The sequence below is a fragment of the Mesoplodon densirostris genome, chromosome 11 (assembly GCF_025265405.1).
Source record: "Mesoplodon densirostris isolate mMesDen1 chromosome 11, mMesDen1 primary haplotype, whole genome shotgun sequence".
Classification (NCBI taxonomy): Eukaryota; Metazoa; Chordata; class Mammalia; order Artiodactyla; family Ziphiidae; genus Mesoplodon; species Mesoplodon densirostris.
The window spans coordinates 97,196,468-97,217,536 of record NC_082671.1 but is presented as its reverse complement, the minus strand read 5'-3'; the positions used below and the strand labels follow the sequence as shown (position 1 = coordinate 97,217,536).

Here is a 21,069-nt window from a genome sequence, read left to right as displayed (position 1 = left end):
GACTGGGGAAATTTCATGACATAAGTTTTATGGTTAGTATCTATAGCAAGGTGAGGGTCTTGAACCAAGGCTTGATAAGTAAACTGTTGCTTGATAAGTGAACTCTCTGCCAAGGAAAGCAGATTGTTTGTCTGAGATAAATTAATATATGGGAATTTCCTGAAACAAACAATGAAGTTATTTATTGGTTTACAGTCTTTCCTGGGGAAAGTTTTCTTGCAACAAACAAATAAATCATGTTGAAACAGGTGGTCTCAGTTCTTAGACCCCATAGCTCTGTCACATTGATGCAGATGGTTGCGGTTCTCCATGTAAAGTACTTAATTCCTGGCACATAATGCATAATATAAAAGCAATAGTTGTGTTTTTTAAATGTCCTAGAGGGAGAGAAATGGGAACTTATTTATAAGTTATGACATTGATTTTGTAAGGAAAAATAATGTGTTCTAGATTCTAATGAGACAACTTACAAATGGATTTTTAGTGTCCCCATTCAAAATTTGAGGAATTGTCCACATTTAAAAGTGGATTTGAGGACTTCCCTGGTGGCGCAGTGGTTGAGAGTCCGCCTGCCGATACAGGGGACATGGGTTCATGCCCCAGTCCGGGAAGATCCCACATGCCGCGGAGCGGCTGGGCCCGTGAGCCATGGCCGCTGAGCCTGCGCGTCCGGAGCCTATGCTCCGCAACAGGAGAGGCCACAACAGTGAGAGGCCCGTGTACCGCAAAAAAAAAAAAAAAAAAGTGGATTTGATTACTGGATGAAGAACATTACTTTATGCTCAGTAGTATGTTTCACAGCAATTTTGCTTGCTGACATAATCTGTTATTTTAAGATTAATATTCATTTTTAGATTAATTTCTAACAGTGATTGCTCTGTATCTATAGGTATAAATGCTGAGACTTATGCAAAAGACCTCCCACACTACATGCATCTGATGATCTTTAATTGGCGTTTCTAGCTACTGTGCATAATAATAATTATTATTATTACCCTCTTTAACATGCATAGTTATTCCAAAGTCTTTGTCATGAGGCATGAGGTTTCATTTTTTCCTAGATGGCTATGAGCTAAACTGACTGCTTTTTTTTATACATGTTTTTATTTTTTTTTTAATTGAGATATAGTTGGTTTACATATTATGTAAGTTTCAGGTGTACAACATAGTGATTCACAATTTTTAGAGGTTATACTCCATTTATAGTTTTTATAAAATATTGTTGATATTTCCTGTGCTGTATATCCTTGTAGCTTATTTATTTTATACATAGTAGTTTGTACCTCTTAATCCCCTACCCCTATCCTGCTCCTCCTTCCTTCCCTCTCCCCACTCACAACCATTAGCTTGTTTTCTATATCTGTGAGTCTGTTTCTTTTTTGTTATTCTAAACAAAATATAAACTAGTGAACAAATATTCACTAGTTTGTTTCATTTTTTAGATTCTACATATAAGTGATAACATATAGTATATGTCTTTCTCTGTCTGACTTATTTCACTAAGCATAATACCCACCAAGTCTATCCATTTTGTTGCAAATGGCAAAATGTCATTCTTTTTTGACGGTTGAGTAGTATTCCATTCCATATATATGTGTGTGTGTGTGTATACACATATATGCATATGAATAGTACATATATAAATAAATACATGAAATTTCCCTATGCTTTATTTTTTCCTTCCAGTTTTATTGAGATATAATTGACATACAGTACTGTTTAAGTTTAAGGTATACAGTGTAATGATTTGACTTACATACATCATGAAATATTTATCACAATAAGTTTAGTGAACATCCATCACCTCATGTAGATACAAAATTAAAGAAAGAAAAAAACATTTTCCTTGTGGTAAGAACTTTCAGGATTTACTCTCTTAAAAACTGTCATATATAACATACAGCAATGTTAATTGTATTTATGTTGTGCACTATGTTCCCTGTTACTTATTTATCTTATAACTGGGAGTTTGTACCTTTTGACTGCCTTCATCCAATTCCCCCTCGCCCCATCCCCCTCCTCTTGTAACCACAAACCTGATCTCTTTTTCTATGAGTTTGTTTGTTTTTGTTTGTTTTTAAGGTATAATTTGCCTACAGTTAACACTATGTTAGTTCCTGTTACACAACATAGTGATTTGATATTTCTATACATTTCAAGATGATCACCATGATGGCTCCAGTTATTATCTGTCACCATACAAAGATAATGCATAGTTTTTTTTTAATTGAAGTATAGTTGATGTACAATGTTGTGTTAATTTCTGCTATATAGCAAAGTGATTCACTCATACATATATATATATATTCTTTTTTTATCAATATATTCTCTTCCATCATGGTTTATCACATGATATTGAATATGGTTCCCTGTGCTATACAGTAGGACCTTGTTGTTTATCCATTCTATATATAATAGTTTGCATCTGCTAACCCCAACAAACTCCCAGTTCATCCCTTCCCCACCCCCCCACCCTTGCCAACCACACTGTACATTTCATACCCATGACTCATTTGTTTTGCAGCTGGAATTTTGTACCTCTTAATCTCCCTCACCTATTTCTCTCCCTCCCTGTCCCTGACCCACTCCCCTCTGGCAACCACCTGTTTGTTGTCTCTATCTATGAGTCTGTTTCTGTCTAGTTATGCTTATTCATTTGTTTTGCTTTTTAGATTCCACATATAAGTGAAATCATTCAGTATTTGTCTTCCTCTGTCTGACTTACTTCACTTAACATAATATCCACCAAGTCTATCCATGTTGTTGCAAATGGGAAAATTGCGTTCTTTTTTATGGCTGAGTAATATTCCATTGTGTGTGTGTGTGTGTCCATCTTCTGTTTCCATTCATCTACTGAGGAGCACTTAAGTTGCTTCCATATCTTGCATATCTTGGCTATTGTAAATAATGCTACAGTGAACACAGGGGTGCATTTATCTTTTCAAATTAGTGTTTTTGTTTTCTTCAGGTAAATACCCAAGAGTAGAATTGCTGTATCATATGAAGTTCTATTTTTAGTTTTTTAAGCCATGTCCATCTGTTCTGCATAGTGGCTGCGCCAATTTACATCCCCACCAACAGTGCACGAGGGTTCCCTTTCCTCCACACCCTCTCCAGCATTTGTTAGTTTTGTTCTTTTCATTGATCGCCATTTCTGACAGGTGTGAGGTGATATGTCATTGTGGTTTCGATTTGCATTTCCTTGATAATTGGTGATGTTGAGCATCTTTTCATGTGCCTTTTGACCATCTGTATGCCTACTTTGGAAAAATGTCTATTCAGATCCTCTGCCCATTTTTGATTGGGTTGTTGGGGGTTTTTTTGATGTTGAGTTGTATGAGTTCTTTGTATATTTTGGATATTAACCCCTTATTAGATTTATCATTTGCATATATTTTCTCCCATTCAGTAGGTGACCTTTTCATTTTGTTGTTAGTTTCCTTTGCTGTGCAAAAGCCTTTCCATTTGATGTAGTCCCATTTGTCTATGTTTGCTTTTGTTTCCTTTGCCTGAGGAGACATATCCATGAAACATTACAAAGATCAGTGTCAAAGAGCTTACTTCCTATGTTTCCTTCTAGAAGTGTTATGGTTTTAGGTTTTACATTTAAGTCTTTAATCCATTTTGAATTTATTTTTGTGCATGGTTTGAGAGAGTAGTCCCCTTTGATTCTTTTGCATATAACTGTCCAGTTTTCCCAACACTGTTTGTTGAAGAGACTGCCTTTTCCTCATTGTATACCTTGCCTCCTTTGTTGGAGATTAATTACCCATAAAAGTGTGGGTTCATTTCTGGACTCTCTATTCTGTTCCACTGATCTATGTGTCTGTTTTTGTGCCAGCACCATACTGTTTTGATTACTGTAGCTTTGTAGTATTTGGAATCAGGGAGTGTGATACCCCCAGCTTTGTTGTTCTCTCTCAAGACTGTTTTGGCTTTTCAGGGACTTTTGTGTTTTCATACAAATTTTAGAATTATTTGTCCAAGTTCTGTGAAAAATGCCATTGTTATTTTGATAAGGTCCCATATGCTTTAAATTTAAGAATTATACATCTAAATACCTTTCGAGTCAAAGCAGAAAGTGGAAATCAGAAAATATTTTGAATAATAATGAAAATAATTGAATTGAATTATTATGAAAAAATTATAATTTTTCATTACAGATCATTGTAATTTTCATTACAAATTAGACATCAAAACTTGTAAGATGAGCTAAACCATGATATAAGGAAACACTAGCTGTGAACACATATTAGAAAAGAAAAAGACCGAAAATCAAAAGATTAGTAGTTAGTGGAAGAAAAACACACAGAGAGATAATTAATGCCTCTAAAAGTTGGTTCTTAGATAACTAATGAAATTGATACAACTCTGAAAGAGTAGTCATTAAAAAAAATAAAACAGTTAAATAACTAAGGAATATAAAAGGGAACATCACTATAGATCCTACAAAAATTAGAACAGTAGTAAGAATATTTTGAACAGCTTTATACTGATAAATTTGAACATTTGTGTAAAAAGGAAATTTTTCTCAAAGAAATGCCATATGCCAAAATTGCCAAAAGAAGAAAAATAAAACATAAATAATCATATAACTGTTATATTGAATCTGCAATTAATCCTCTATTAATTTCCTACATCTCAATAAAAGTACTTTGTGTATGTTAAATGTAATTGTTACCTGCTATCTTGTTAGTTTGCAACTATGTGACTATAACACTTAAGGTTGGGGAGAAAGATTTAAAAGCTGTTGATAGTTCCTAATCTTCAGGAGTTCATAATCTAGTCATTGAAACACATATGAGAGGCATATGGAAGAGTTAAGAGTTAGATAATGACATTTGGGAGGAGAAGAAGAAAGTGTCTACATGAACACACAATGCTTTACCATGGACTATGTCCTAGATTGTTGACTTCTGTCCCATTGTTCCCCTTAATTATAGTTTCCTTTGGGTTGTTTCTAAATGTGGTCAGTAGAATGGCTTGTTTTCGTGGAGGAGAGGACTGTTTAAGAAATTATCTGTTATTTGAAATATGTGCTCTGGTTAACCTGTGACCAAAGGAACTGAAAGTCTCCAAACCTTCCCAGATGATTTGTACTTGGCCAGTGATACTACTGGCTACATGTATGGGAATTTATTAGTTGATGTATTTATCTCAGTGGATTTCCTCATTAAGTTTGCAGATGTTCTGTCAATGAAAGACCTTTTTTTAAAAGTTGTACTGTTTTTATCAGAATTTTCCAATGAACAATCCAGAATAAAAGAGTTAACACATTTCAGCACAGAACAGAGTAGAGTGTATTTAAAATTCATGGGAGGAAAAGCCCTTAATTTGTACTCAGACAGTTATGATTGAACATGTTGGATTTTAGAAAAATAGAGGAATTACGCAAATTCCAACCTGAAATTCAACACATTGCTTTCCATTTAGTCAACATGGGATTTGGTGTGCATCAGCTAATCATGTTGAACTAAATGCACATGTATTCAGAGTTAGCTGCCCTCTCAGGAAAGAATCCATTCTTCTAATACTGCCACAACTCTTTTAAGAAAATTAGTTGATGGTGGTTTTCCATCGAACAAACTATACTCAAATAATGTGTTTAAAGGGAAAGATAAAACAATTCCAGATCCATTTGATTATGACAACAGACATCTCTGGTGCTCTGGTGACTTCAGACTATTTCCAATTTTAGTAGACAATATAACTGTGCAGGTAAACCTCTGTGAATAAAGGCATAAGGGACAGATTTTTAAATCATAAAGAAAAAATGTTAGTGCTCTATTTCCACTTAAATCCAAAAGGACAGGAACTAAAAATAAAATTGAAGGCAAAGGAGAGGGTTCACTTTTAATGTATAGGATGTTGATCATCTTTTTACGTATGTAAACAATGCCTTTAAAGGCTCCACATTTACATTCATGTTACCAGCTTATACTATGTTTGGGAAGTCATCCCTTCACAGCAGGTTTTACTGTACTGAAGAGTGATATTTAGTAGTTTTGAGGATCAACATTTACAGTGTAAGAACTGAAAGCTTTTGCAAGGTAAATGATTTTCTTGGATAACTTTTCTCTAATTAATAGCAAATACTGTCCGTTTCTCTTGAAAATAAACATCTGAATTTTTTTAAATATGCATCATATTTTAGATCTCTAGCACAGTTTTAATATCCACTTTTGTTAATGAGATTCTTGGTAATGTGTTTTCATTCTAATAAATGGGTTGCAGATGCTTAGAGAAGAAAGGATTTCATTAAAATTGCTGCTGTTAATAGCACACCTCCTACCTTTAAGGTTAATGAAACAATAGTAAATTCAACCAATATCTCCTTACTGTTCTATTATTATGAAAATTAAAACTTTATATCTCTTGGAGCTTTGTTTAGTTAATAAATAAAGCAGTGTTACAGAGCTTCTGAAGGTCATAGTAGCCTGGTGGAGTTACATCAAATACACATTTAATTTATGTCTTGATTTTTAGATTCTAAACTGTCTACAAGATGCAAATGCATAAGAAGGGTAGGATAGCTGTTTGTCAGGGCCAAAATAGAAATGCCATCTTGGAAAAATAGGAAACAGAAGATGAAATCTCTGTGACTTTTCCAAAAACAGAGTATATGTGTTTCTGATCAAGTAAGACATATAAAGTCCAACAAAACTTTATTGAACATCTATAAACCGGTGTTTTCACACTTAACCTCAATTCTCAGAACAACAAATTAATTCAATAGCGTGTATTAGGGATATAGATTGTTAGTATCCAAACAGTAATATACACCCAAGGAGCAAGCAGTAATACTTGAGAACAGTTCACCCATTTTTCATTCCCTCTAGGGTTTAATTATTATCTTGAAAGCATAATGATTTCAGTGCCCAGTGTCTGCTTACAGACTTTCTTCTTGTTCTTTCCTTTTGTCTAACCCTGTGATCTCCAGACTTTGGTGGGCCAAAGAATTAAGGTGTATAGTACTATATTCAAAGCTAAACAAATAACCATGTAAATGTAATTTCTATAAAAATGTGTTCTTACAGGAAACACATTTAAGAGATCTCTCAGCTCACTGTTCATAGATTTAAGAAAAAAAGATTCAATGATAAGAATCCCATTGACATTCCAAATAATGTATTTTGTTTTTACTACTTTGGATAATAGATTCGTACTTGGCTTTTATTGTCTTGTAAGTATATGCTAAGTTAAAATCAGAACTTTGCAATTTAAAGTTAAAAGTGGCAGCCCGAGGCCACTTTTGAAAGAATTGAACACCAGTGATAGTGGTTAGTTTGTTTTGTTTTGTTTTGTTTTCATATCTTTATTGGAGTATAATTGCTTTACAATGTTGTGTTAGTTTCTGCTGTACAACAAAGTGAATCAGCTATATGTATACATATATCCCCATATCCCCTCCCTTTTGCGTCTCCCTCCCACCCTCCCTATCCCACCCCTCTAGGTGGTCACAAAGCACCGAGCTGATCTCCCTGTGCTATGCAGCAGCTTCCCACTAGCCATCCATTTTACATTTAGTAGTGTATATATGTCAATGCTACTCTCTCACTGTGTCCTAGCTTCCCCTTCCCCACCCCATGTCCTCAAGTCCATTCTCTATGTCTGTGTATGTATTCCTGCCCTGACACTAGGTTCATGAGTACCATTTTTTTAGATTCCATACATGTGCGTTAGGATCTGGTATTTGTTTTTCTCTTTCTGATTTACTTTACTCAGTATGACAGACTCTAGGTCCATCCACCTCATTACAGATAACTCAGTTTCATTCCTTTTTATGGCTGAGTAATATTCCATTGTATATATGTGCCAGATAATGGTTAGTTTTAACTTACTTAGGAAGATCAGTGAAAACCAAGAAGCTTCCTGCCCATGATATTAATTTTAATTTTAAAATAAATCTTGGGACTTCCTGGTGGCGCAGTGGTTAAGAATCCACCTGCCAATGCAGGGGACTCAGGTTCAAGCCCTGGTCCGGGAAGATCCCACATGCCACAGAGCAACTAAGCCCGTGCACCACAACTACTGAGCCTGCGCTCTAGAGCCCACGAACCACAACTACTGAAGCCCATGTGCCTAGAGCCCATGCTCTGCAACAAAGAGAAGCCACCGCAATGAGAAGTCCACGCACTGCAACGAAGAGTAGCCCCCACTCGCTGCAACTAGACAAAGCCTGCATGCAGCAATGAAGACCCAACGCAGCCAAACTAAATATATAAATAAAATAAAAAATAAATAAAAATTTAAAATAACTCTTAAGATAATTACTAAAAATAAACCTAAAGATAATTGCCAATTATTAAATACCAACTACTTTGACATTTTATATATCATATATACAAGGGCCACCCCAGAAGAATCAGAGAGGGGGTTTCATAAAGAGGCCTGTAAATGAAATTTGAAAATTCCAAAGAAAATTTTAAAAACAGCTAACCAAATAGATGACCACACAGCATATTGTTAGGACAATAACATTCCAAAAAGCTGGTGAGCATATAGCAATGCTTAAAACTTCAACATATGAGTTACAGAGTATATTTCTTAGTTACCAGTACTGATCTTTCTGGACACCAGAGTGATAAGTTAAAATTGTAAGAAATTATTCCAGTATGTAATAACACTTCTTTTTGCATTGAAGTCCACGCCAGTGGCATGCTTCCCTGTCCAAAGATTAGCTTCCAGTCCTAGAAATAATATGGGAAGCAAAGATTAAGAAGGAGATTCCCTGCATCACTTGTTTTTCCTCAAGTAAGCTGAGCTTAGAGTCTTATTACGCAAAATTGCACTCCGCAGACCAACAGCATCAGCATCACCTGAGAACTTGTTAAAAATGCAGAATCTCAGTCCCTACCCCAAACCTACTCAGTCAGAATAGGTATTTTAAGAGACCCCCAAATGCTTAACATTTGAGAAGACAGCCTCTTTAAGGCTCCTCTGAGAGAGTTTTATGCCCAAGAACACAGAAGACCCTGCCAGGCCCCTTAGTATCTGCTGCATTCCAAGGTTAGGGAGCATGCAAATCCCGAGGGTGCTCACTCACAGCCCTGCCCTAAATGGACCACATCTTGCCTCACACTTGAGAGGTCTGTACCTAAGAATATTAGACCTCCCTCTCTTCAGTCACTGCCGAAGAATAAATAACAAGGAGACCAGAATTTCACAAATCCCTTCTGCCTTCAGCTGACATTTTTTAACAGGCGTTACTCCAACAGGACTTGTTAATAAATTTGGGGATTGAATTGTGGGGTTTTTTGCAGCCATTTCTCACGACTGACTAAGGCTATGTCTTTTCAATATAATGTAAAAGATTTAGTTTGTAAGTAAAATTTAAGAATGTGAAAGTGTTCTGTATTATCTGTATATTTACCATAAAACTCTAACTTATATATATAAATTAGGAACAACTCTTCAAAAGGCCTTCATATCTTTTGGTAGACGCTCCACATTTTATTCCATGCTTTTTCTGTTTGTCTCTGATTAGGGTATCTTTCACCCATGCGATCTTTTCTTATTTCATAAGGATAGCAAACCAGTTGGCATTGGAATTTTCATAGAATTTATTTTAAAAATCAAGATACAGTGAATCTATTAAGGCAAACAAATCAGGTTCCTGGGCTAAACCTCAAATTGAGTTAACATACAAGCTGTCATTTTTACAAATCCATGAAAAATGAATGAGGAATTTGGCTCTCGAATAATATGATCATGCTATTTAAAACTCTTTAAAAAAAAACTCTTTACTTTCTCTCTTTTGGTTTTAAAAAAAAATGAAGAAAGTATAGTTAAATTACTCACATTCCCACCACCAAGTAGTTCTTTTCAGTCGGTCCAAATGCATTTATTGTTTATATCTGCCTTAACAATCAACATACCATTTATATTCTGCCTCTTTTACTTAATATTATGTAAGAAACATTTCCCTATAATTCTACATTGCCTTCATCGTGATCATTTTTAATGACTTAAGAGTCCATCCTAATGACATATACTCTATTTACCCATTATTTTATTGTTAGACCTTCCAACCTCTTGCTATTGTGCCTCAGACTGTTGTGAGTACATTTGAGCATATGACATTCTCCTCTTCAGTCATTTACGCTGTATGACTACATTCCCAGAAGGAGAATTGCTAGTTAAAGGTTGATAATACTATTAAGTGTATCATATACATTAACTATTTAGGAACTCTGCTTTTTTCAATCCAGGGCCAAATTTGGATTTAGTTCTTTTCATAAAAGCTGCCAGCTTGGGAAATCATTGATGGTTAAACATAGAATCCACAGACAGCTTCAGTAACAATGAACTGCAAACCCTGAATAGGCTCCTGCCTAGACATTTGTACATAAAATATAAGGAAACATAGGCAAGCAATCTACTAATGACTAGACAGAAATCAGTTCAGATAACTGAGGTCTACATAAGTGTGCCAATAAATTAAATTCAAAGATACCCTCCAAAACTGCACAAATGACCAGTCACCAAATATAAGAATAAATACAAAGAACTTTTTTATGTGCCCCATTTGATTATTAAAAAAATAATAATAACCTACAATTTAATCTTTTTTGTAACCTCTGTTTTTCTCTTCCCCAAAGAATCCACCTCCAGTCTAGTAAATGCTAAAAGCACATAGTTTAACTGAAATTATGAACAGACACAGAAGGCCAATTTAAACAGATGTCATAATCAAAAAATTTTTTATCCCACTTACATGTATTAGTTAATAGATGTCAGAATGGCCAGCTTGACAGGAAGAGAAGAAGGAGCCACTTCAGTTATAGATTTCATGAAACCACCCCCAGTAGTTCCTCTTATATGCAGTCCAAAGGTGTTGCATAAGCTCCTTTCTGGCAAGTAGGGATACATCATCAATTTCTTTGACAGTTTTGAAAGTCTACTATTCAAATTGCTCTTTCACAATTGTAGTCTCCATGGAAGCTTCCAATGTGTTAACATAATTCTAGATTCACTATTCTCAAGCGTGTTGGCATCTGAGAGCTCTCTGAAGGAGTCTTCTTGAGTAGCCAGATCTGTTTTAAAAATTTTAGAGGTTACTCCAACTTTATATTTCTCTTATGTACCTATGTACCATTATACAGAGTGTCCTTGGCAACTACTCAAATTTTAAAAGGTTTTTTAAACTCCAAATGACATGATGGATTATAATAATAATGCCAACTAAATATTTATTGAGTGCTTACTCTATGCTAGGTGCTGTTCTAAGCACTTTATATTTATTAACTTACTTAATCTTTATAGCAATCGTTAAGAGGAAGGGACTATATTATTTCTGCTGCTCTACTGAAGGGAAAATTGAAATACAGAAAGGTCCAGCAACTTGCTCCAAGTTGGAGGAGGCATGGGAATGGTAAAGTCAAGATTCAAATTCAGGCATCCGGCTTCAGAGTCTAACTGCTTAGCCACTACAGATACTGTCTTACTTCTTGATTATTGGAGGGTCTTCTGTGTTGGTCTTAATTATTTGGTTTCCTCTTGAGACAGTCAAGATATTGGTGGATGCATAATCCTATAAACTTCAAGTAACTGATGATTTCTTGGTTGTCCTGCCTCTAAAGGATAGGTCTCATAATCTACCAGTCAGATGGAACTGTTTTTGCAAATGGCAGGAAAAATATTTGTTTTTTTCTGAGACACATAAAAAGAGTTTCATTATTAAAATGAAGGGAAATATGTGTACAACTAAAATCATAAGTAAAGTGTTCTTGAATTTTCTGCTCCAAATAGTAATAGATATTTGCTTTATTTTTTATATTGGAAAATTAAAGCTGAGAGTTAAAATCACTTTTTCCAAAATCATCTAACTAAAACTGGGAGTTACTAAAACTCAAAATAAATGACAATTATAGACAATATTCAGAGAAGGCCACTCAGTGACATGTCTGGAACAAGACAGACAAGCCCATTCTCAGCATCTCTCTTCTGGCTAACATGTAATTCCAACTTCATAGCAGTGACTACTCTCAACCCACTTTAATCCTCCTGCTTTCTATATTAAAAAAAAGAATAAGTAAGACAGTTATTGAATTTCCCTAGCTTTTTTTTTTTTTTTTTTTTTTTCTTTTCAGTACGCGGGCCTCTCACTGTTCTGGCCTCTCCCGTTGCGCAGCACAGGCTCCAGACACACAGGCTCAGCGGCCGTGGCTCATGGGCCCAGCCGCTCCACGGCATGTGGGATCCTCCCGGAACGGGGCACAAACCCGCGTCTCCTGCATCGGCAGGCGGATTCTCAACCACTGCGCCACCAGGGAAGCCCTTCCCTAGCTTTTTGACAACCTCCAATTCAAAACTGGACCTCATGTTTTTAAATCCTCCCTACAACCGTGCAATACAAGCCCAAATCCTAGAAGTCCCTAAAAACTCTCTCTTACTGAGACAACGCCCCATTCTCCTGGAGTGCATGCCCCCTGGCTGCAGTCAGCGAAATAAATCTAGTTCGGACTACAGTTTTGTTCTTAATGCTCTTTGGTTGATGGGCTATAAAAGTTTCTAGATTATTTCTCTAGGTGGAAGGTGGTGCTAAAGTACACTGAAGAGCAATATTGGGGAGAAAACTAAAAATTCCATTTCAGATATGTTGAGTGCAGGATACTTTTGAGAGATTCAAGGAATATTAAAGAAGCACTGGTCTAAAAGGGCCTGTAGAACAAAGGGAAAGCATGGATACAAATGTAGAAGTTATCAACATATAGATGGAAATTGAAGCTAGAATATGGATGAGATCACTCGGTGTAAAAAGCATAGGGATAAAAGAATGGAGAAACTAAAACTCCAATATGAAGTTTCTATAGAGAAGTGTGAACAACAAACGTGGCTGTGAAAGCACATCCAGAGATAAAGCAGAAAGACCAGGAGCAGATCATCATGTGAATCAAGGAAGAGGATATTTCAAGGCCTATGGAGTAACCAATGGTTGGAAGCATTTGAAAGATCCAGTAAGAAGAGAATGGGAAAATTCCCACTGAAGTCCATCATTGACATTTTTTGTGAGAGATTTTTCAGAATTTTGATGGAAGCAGAAGCCAGAATAAATGGCCGAGGGTTAAGTATAAATTAAGCTAAGTGAAGGAAGAAAGAAGGGTCTTCCAGGAGGAGGGACAGAGTGATAGTGCTGTAAATAGTGGTTGAAAGAATGGGTTCTAGAGAGAGACTGATAGGAGTTCAAATCCCAGTTGTGTCCCTCACTAGCTGTGTGACCTTAGTTAGATTAGTTAACTTATTTGTGCTTCAGTTTTTCCATCTGTCAACTGGGGGAAAAACAGTAACCACATGCAGTTATGAGCAGAAAGAGATCAAGTAATAGAGATCCTTGTATATAGTAACGTCTCAATAAGGACAAGCAACAATTATTGCAAAAACCTGAGAGAGCATGACTCCATTAGGGGCTTGAAAGTTGTTTAATGTGAATGGTGAGTATGGAGATAAGACCAGACAGGTTGACAGGGTCCTAGGCATGGAAGCCATGAATAGCATGCCAAAGAGATACATTTCCTCTCAAGGCATAAAAGGTTCACTGAGGGAGTTTAGGAAGAGAGTGATGTGATTATAGTTCTATTTTAGAATAATTGCTCTGACTATATAGCCTAGAGGATGGATTGGAGTGGAATCAAGCTGAAGGCCAGGGCAGCCATTAGGACCCCATTTCAAAAGCCTAAATGAAAAGAGATAATGCCTTGATTAGGGCAGAGGAAGTAGAAATGGAAAAGAAAAAAGTTGTTAAGGAGGTAAAATGATCATGACTTGGTTACTGACTCTATATTGTAGGAGAGACAGAGTGAAGTCTAGGATACTCACCCTTCACCTCCCCTCAAGTTTCTAGCATGGGTGACTAGCTGAGTAGCACAGCCATTTACTGAGGAAGCAAGTCTAAGAAGGAACAAAGGTCTAAGTGGTTGCTTGGGAATTAGGGGTTGCTTATTCAATTTTGGATATGCTGTGTCTGTGAAATACCCACATGTTGAAGATATCCAATATGCAACCTAGAACCCATAGGAAACTTTGAGCTCAAGATCTATTAATGGTTGTTTAAATCATGACTGTTCAAGGGGTTACTGAGGAAGCATATCTAGAGAGAGAAGAGTATTGAAAAAAAATGTCATTCAGAGAGATTATCTAGGAAAATAACATTAGTTGACAACAGACAAATGTTAAATCTCCTTCAAATGTTAAAGAATTTTTTAGATGGCAACTGCTATAGCCAGCTAACATCCAGCTTTTATTCAACAGTGGAGAATTTACGATGAGACGGAGAGTGGGGACCAGGGGGAAGGCTAACCCCTCTCTCCTCCACTCAGCCTCCCAGCCTCTCCTCATGGTCCATGTGATGTGAGAAAATAAGCATCCGGCACTGGAGAGATTGGCAAGTGGTTCCTTGAGAGTTAACCAAGCTTCAGGGTGGTAGGTGTTTGGTGAATAAGGTGATAGTATAGGGTCATGGGTTTTCTCTAGATAAGGATTTCCAGAAGCCCTCGGTGGAAAGGATCACAGCAATGGGAGAATGAGTGAGAAGGGGGAAGAACACAGTAGGTTACATGTAAGAGCATGAATGGACAAGATGATGGGTGGTGCATGTGTTTTGTCCACTTAGGAAGGATGGCCAGGTGAAGGCATGTAGTTCCAAGCTTTTGGTATTTCAAACAGAGGCCATGAGAGGCCTCTGATGGTCACTTTCTGTCTCTGTGCATGATAATTACCTCATCCCAGGCAGTAGATGTTGCACACTTAGCCCAAGTCAAACCCTTTGCCTTACCTTTTTGCCTGGTGATCTCTGCTCACGTTTCACAACCCGCCTGAAATATCACCTTCTCAGGAAAAAACAGGACTCTCATTGAGCACATAATGGATATTGGCAGGATATTAAGCAATTAGTGGGAAAATGATCACGCTAGAACAATAATAATAATAACATTGAGCCTTGAGTTGGGGAGCCTATGTTCTATTCCTGGTTTTGCCACCAAGTATGTGACCCTGGGCAAGTCACTTCACCTCTTCAGGTCTCAGTTCCTTTATTTACATAATGAGAGAGTTTATATAATGAGAGTCAGTGAGTTCTATGATATCTTATAAGTAGCCCATGACACCATGGCCATCGCTAGGTTGAGGAGCAGAATGAAGACTGGGTGGGCTGCCCCAGAATGCTGGTAGGGCTGACAGAAACCCCTGCTAATCGATCAGCATTACAGATGATTCCAAAGAAAGCTATACCATAAAGCAAGCCTACTAGCAGCCTGGCTTTCCTTGGTGTGCTTCCCTCAACAGCAGAGCCTGCTCAGTCTTAAAGGACCAGGACAGTTACCCTACTTTGGATTCTCTGTGGGATCTGTTTAGGATATCTCAGAATCTGCAGGATCATTCAATTATCAGTTAACTCTTAGGGAGGAGAGGAGAAGTGAGGGAGTGAAGTGGGAAAGACTTCACAGAGTGGACCTCAGTGCCCTTTGCCAACCTCTTACCTTTCCTGCAATTTACCCACATCACTTCTCCTTCCCTCCCTCCCACGGTCTCATTCAAAGGGATCCCTTCTCCTTTTTCTAAGGGTAGTTCTGTTATCTGTGTTCATAGGTCCAAACCCACTGCTCTAGTACAGAACAAGGGTAAATAACTAAATAATAATCATATGTTTGAGACGGAAAAGAAAGGACAACCACCACTAGACTCCGTCCTGTATCAACATCACCCCCCTTCCTTTATATTATAAAGTTTGAGGTAAAGATCCTGATTAAGGGGAAGCCACAGCTCTATGTCTCCAATTCCTTCCCTCGTTCACTGCCAACTCACAGCAGCCAGATCCCTCCCCCCATCCCAGCAACTGGCATCCACATCACCAGATCCACAGGATACTTTCTTGACTATACTACAGTGTCTGCCATTGTTGAGGAACCCCTTCCGTAAGCTTTCTAAAACTACGGATATCATTCAGCCTAACTAACCACATTTTTTTCTCCTTGCCCATATCTCCTGTCAAAGGGGTAACACAGACAGCCATGTTTTATACCCAAGACTCTCAGGACCGCAGGTGGTGGGAGCATGAGTACACACCTGGTCAAGGCAACCTAGATCCTTGATGTGACCTGAAGAAAAGTTAGGCCTATCAGATTCTCCCTTTCTCAGGAGTTTGAAATAGACAAAAGTATGGGGTGGAAGTTGAAAATTCATGGTATATAAAGAGATTCTAGGGGCAGTGTTTGACCATGTGAAGCCAAAGTTATGAGGGTCAGAAACTGAGCAGAGAAAGAGGTCATTAGAGAGAAGAGATAAAGCCGATACACAGAAACAGAAAGGCCGTAAGATTCAGGGAGATGGAGAGAACATCTGACCCCCAAGAGTTGCTTACCAGAAGCCAAAAGAGCCACTGCTCCTAGACTGTTCTCCTTCCACTATCTGTTCTCTCTCTGCCTTCTTTGAAGCCTCTTCTCTATTTGTCCTTTAACTATTAGTCTTTTCCATTGAAGGCTCTGTCCTTGGGCCTTTTTCATTCTACACACTTTGCATGGGACATGGTCCTGGCTTCCAAAAGGACCTGTATCTGATGATGCTCAGATCTGAATTTCTAGGCTACCTCTCTCTCCTGAGCTCTAGACCTGTTTATTCATCTGCCTGATGGACACTGCCACTCCCATGGGCATTCCACCAGCACTTCAAAATCAACATGTCTAAAATTAAACTTCCGGTCAAACCTACTCTTCCTCTAATACTCCTTTTCAGTGAAGTAAACTTTCAGCTGAAAACTATAATCACCCTACACTTCACACTCCTTCCAATCCATTGGAACATTGTCATGTTCATTCGACCTCCTACCTTTCTCCTCACTGCCCCTCCTCTCCAGTCCCACTGCTACTAAGTTCAGAGCCTCATAACTGCCCTTTGGTTTCCTTGGCATTAGTCTCCTACCCCTGCTTATGACTCTTCTGTGGCTTTCCAGTTTCCTGACAGGAAAATCCAAACTCTTAAGCAGGGCGTCCAAATCTTCCATGATGCTTCCCTTGCCTACTTCATTCGTATCGTCTTTCTCTGCACTCCATCTAACCCCAGTTTCGAATGATCCAGACTTGCCGCAACTCCCACGGCATCTCAAGTGTTGCCTCCACCTGGACTTTGCTCTCACCGATCCTGCTTCCAGGAAGGCTAGCATCCCTTTCTCTTCCTGCCAACACTTTCCTGTGTTGTCCTTCAGTATTTATGAGCCCGCCCCCACATTTAAATACTTTTCTTTTATTAGGCTCCAGTGGTACTCCGCACAGATGACTGTGACAACATCAATATCACTTTATCACGCTTAATTTTAAAATGTTTGTATTCCTCTATTTGACCTAGAAGAGCAGGAAATCTATCATTTTTACTGTTTGTCCTGTGCCTAGCAGTGAAAGCATTCAGAGCATGCTGGCGAGGAAAGGAAGGAAATAAATACACTGATCCTCCAGGGGGAAGGAAACTATCCTGTCCTCTGAGAGGATCGAATAGTGCCCAGTAAGTGAAGCCATGAAATATTATGGTCATAATTTAAAATGTCCTCCAAAAAGAAAAGAAACAAACAAACAAAAAATACCTCTCCTACAGAGGGCAAGAAAGCCTACAGGCTTCCTCTTCCTCAGAAAGTATAATATCACTTCAGCAATGGAAGCAGGAACCCCTCAAAGATAGGCAGCCTATTTCCCATAAGGATAACTGAGCAAGATGAAGCAACTTCCTCAAGTAAACAGAAACCCTCAAAAATATAAAGATTTTTCATCTATACCCCTATCTTACCAAGATGTGTGGGTGGAATTTGCTCCATTTAGACCCTGGTAAGCGAAGTGAAAAATAGAGCCCATCACAAAGGAATGGGCCCAGTGCCCCAGCAGACACAGGCAGGAAAGGCTTGAGGGAATGTCTCTTCATAATTAATCCAGGTGGGAGAAGACCTCTTTCCCTCTAGACGGGGTCCCGTGGGCTGAAGTGCTGGAGGAGAAACTGGGACGGTGAGTCTGTCCACAGGTGTCCCTCCCATTTGTATCATGGTATCTAAGCACGCTCTCAGGTACCCCTCACGAGTCCAGGAGGGAAGGAACTGGCTGAAGCCAAGGATGCACACTGAGAGAGCTCTTGGGTGGAATAGGCGCTGAGGAAGGCACAAGAAGTGGGGAGGGGCCCTTCCAGAAGGGCTGCGTCGGCCAAGGGCTTTGCACCTAATAACTCCTGTCGGGGGAAGAGGGAGCCTGAGAGAAAGAACTTTCGCCTGCCGGGCTAAAATAGTAAATGCAAGCTGAATATTCTCATCAAGAGTGGGAAGCCGCTTGACTTGTGCATGGTGAGAAGGATTGTCTTCCCGGACACATCCGGGGGAGTTGGAAGGCAGGCCATGCATATTTCCCCCCTTGGCCATTCCTCTGCCCCAAGGCTGCAGGCAGAGGTAAGTTTCCTGCTTGCACAGGTTTCCTCTGAGTGAGTCTCCTCCCATTCTGGTTAATGCCTTCTTGTTCTCTAGGTTTCCTCATATGTGTCAATTCCTGTGAGAAGCAGTGGCTGATACTCTGCCTACACCTCCACCGCCACCCAGGTGAGGAGTAAGAACATCATCTAGGTGGCTGCCATGTGGAGAGCACGGGAACAGTACATTGCCAGGCCTACTTATCTGCCTGCAATTCTGGGCCGGAATGACTCAAAGGCAGGAACCATGAGAAACACCATTGAACCTCCAGATTCTGACGTGGAGCATTGTTCAGTCTCGCATGTTTAATTAAGGTTTATTGAACCTTTATAATATATAATATGTTATATATCGTAATTATATTATATGTGGTATAAGGTGAAATAACCCAAAGCTTGTAATATTGCAGTGTTCTAAACTGAAGCATAAAAGACACTCTGAATGGACCTCTCAGGCTGGAGGACAGCCTAAGCAGTAAGTCTATGAAATGGGAATACAGAGGGCAGAGCTAAACCATTTCTGTGCCAGAGACCCCCTTGGGCCCCTTCTCAAGCAATGTTCTTTAACATACAGTAAAATACATAATTTGACAAAGGAAGCCAATCATATAGAGATAGTTAACAACAGAGCTTTTAAAAATGATAATTTAGTAATATGTGTATTTATTACTCATTAAACAATAAGATCAAGTAGCAGTTCTAAAAACTACTATGGGGACTTCCCTGGTTGTCCAGTGGTTCAGAATCCACCTTCCAATGCAGGGGACGTGGGTTCGATCCCTGGTCAGGGAACTAAGATTCCACGTGCCACAGGGCAACTAAGCCCACATGCCGCAACTAGAGAGCCTATGTGCCATAACTACAGAGCCCATGTGCCATAACTACAGAGCCCACATGCTCTGGAGCCCACTCAGTCACCACAACTAGAGAGAAGCCCGCGAGCCGGAACAAAGAGCCTGCGTGCTGTAATGAATGATCCTGTGTGCCGCAACTAAGACCCGACACAGCCAAAAACAAACAAATAAATAAATAAATATTTTAAAATAAATAATAAAAACTACTATGATTTTGAAGTAACAATAAATGTGAGTAATATTTGAAGATATCAGCCACAGCTGTAATGTGACATGAAGATATCTGCACCTTCTATTGGCAAGAGTTTCAGGTACTACCAGTCATACTGAGATTTTTTGTCCACGTTTATAATAGAAGGAAACACTGAATTTCAATCAGAGGTTAGTGAAAATAAAGTAATAGGTTTTCTCCAAGATCCACGATCATGGATGCCCTGAATTCTATCTGTGGATCCCCTGGGTTCAGTATACCCTCTACCTGTAGAACACAGGAAAACAGACCACCTAAAATAACAACTATGAATAGCAATTCTTCCATATTTAGAGGAATGATATCTCCCCAAATCAGTGTAAGCCTCTACCTACACTATATGATAAACAACTATTTCAGGAGTACTTAGGTTTATGAAGGATATCAGTATTCCTTTATATATTTAAAATGTAAAATTTTATAAGGCTTACTATAAAATTATAGTAATCAAGAGTGTGGTATTTGTTTAAAGAGAGTTAAATAGGTGAATGGAACAAACTAATGAGTTAAGAAATAGGCCCACATATATATAGGCAGTTGATTTTCGACAGAGGTGTCAAAGCTATTCAAGGGGAAAAACACTCATTTCAACAAGTGGTGCTAACAAATAATTAGGTATCAAAATGAAAAAAAAAACTCAACCCTTACCATGTATCACATACAAAAGGTTACTTGAAATGGATTTTAGATCTAAATGTAAGAGAAAGCTAAAAACCTAGAATAGAATGTAGGAGAAAATATTTTAGTTAAGGAACGGTTCCTTAGGACACAAACAAACATAAACCATAAGCAAAAAATCTGACAAATTGGTCCATCAAATTTAAAATGTCTGCTCTTGAAAAGACACTTAAGAAAATGAAAAGCAGGACACAGATTGGTAAGAAATATTTGCAAAGCACGTTCCTGATAAAGAGCTTATTGGCAGAGTACATAAATATTAAAACAAAAACTCAGCAAAAAGGCAAAAGATTTGCACGAATATTTCACCAAAGAAGATATGCAAACAGCAATGAACACATGTAAAACTATTCAACATGATTAATCAACAGGAGAAGATGAATTAAAAGGAGATAATCACTACACACCCTTTAGAATGGCTAAAATTAAAAGGATTGATAATACTAACTGTTGGAGACAATGTAGAACAACCCGAGCTTTAAAGATTGCTGATGGAGATGCAAATGATACGGTTATTTTGGAGAACAATTTGGCAGATTTTTATAAAGTTAAACATACTTAGCATATGACCCAACAATTCCATAGATGTTTTCCTAGGAGAAATGAAACCAGAGGTCCATACAGCAAATGTTAATTGTTGCTTTATCCATAGTAGTCAAAAATCCATCAACAGCAGAATAGATAAAAATATTGTGGTACCTTCATACAATGGAATACTTCTCAGCAACAGCTAGCAATGAACTGCTGATACCAGCAACAACATGGATGAATTTCAAAAGCATTACAGTAAATGGCTAAGCAAAATAAGCTAGACACCTGCTGTACATGCTGTACTTATATGTCATTTATACAACATTC

The 21,069-nt window shown here is 38.2% G+C and overlaps 1 protein-coding gene across 4 annotated transcripts in view; it reads left to right on the top strand.

Moving 5' to 3' along the window:
• The window catches only part of METTL25 (methyltransferase like 25), a 117,781-nt gene extending 97,902 nt beyond the window's left edge, over positions 1-19,879 (top strand). For 3 of the 4 annotated variants that reach the window (XR_009533832.1, XR_009533831.1, XM_060113727.1), the window contains one exon: positions 18,488-19,879. The gene's annotated coding sequence lies outside the window, so the exon portion shown is untranslated. Of the gene's footprint in view, positions 1-12,092; positions 12,135-18,487 lie in introns of those variants that run through there. The other variant, XM_060113728.1, reaches the window with a different exon arrangement.
• Positions 19,880-21,069: the final 1,190 nt, after the last annotated feature.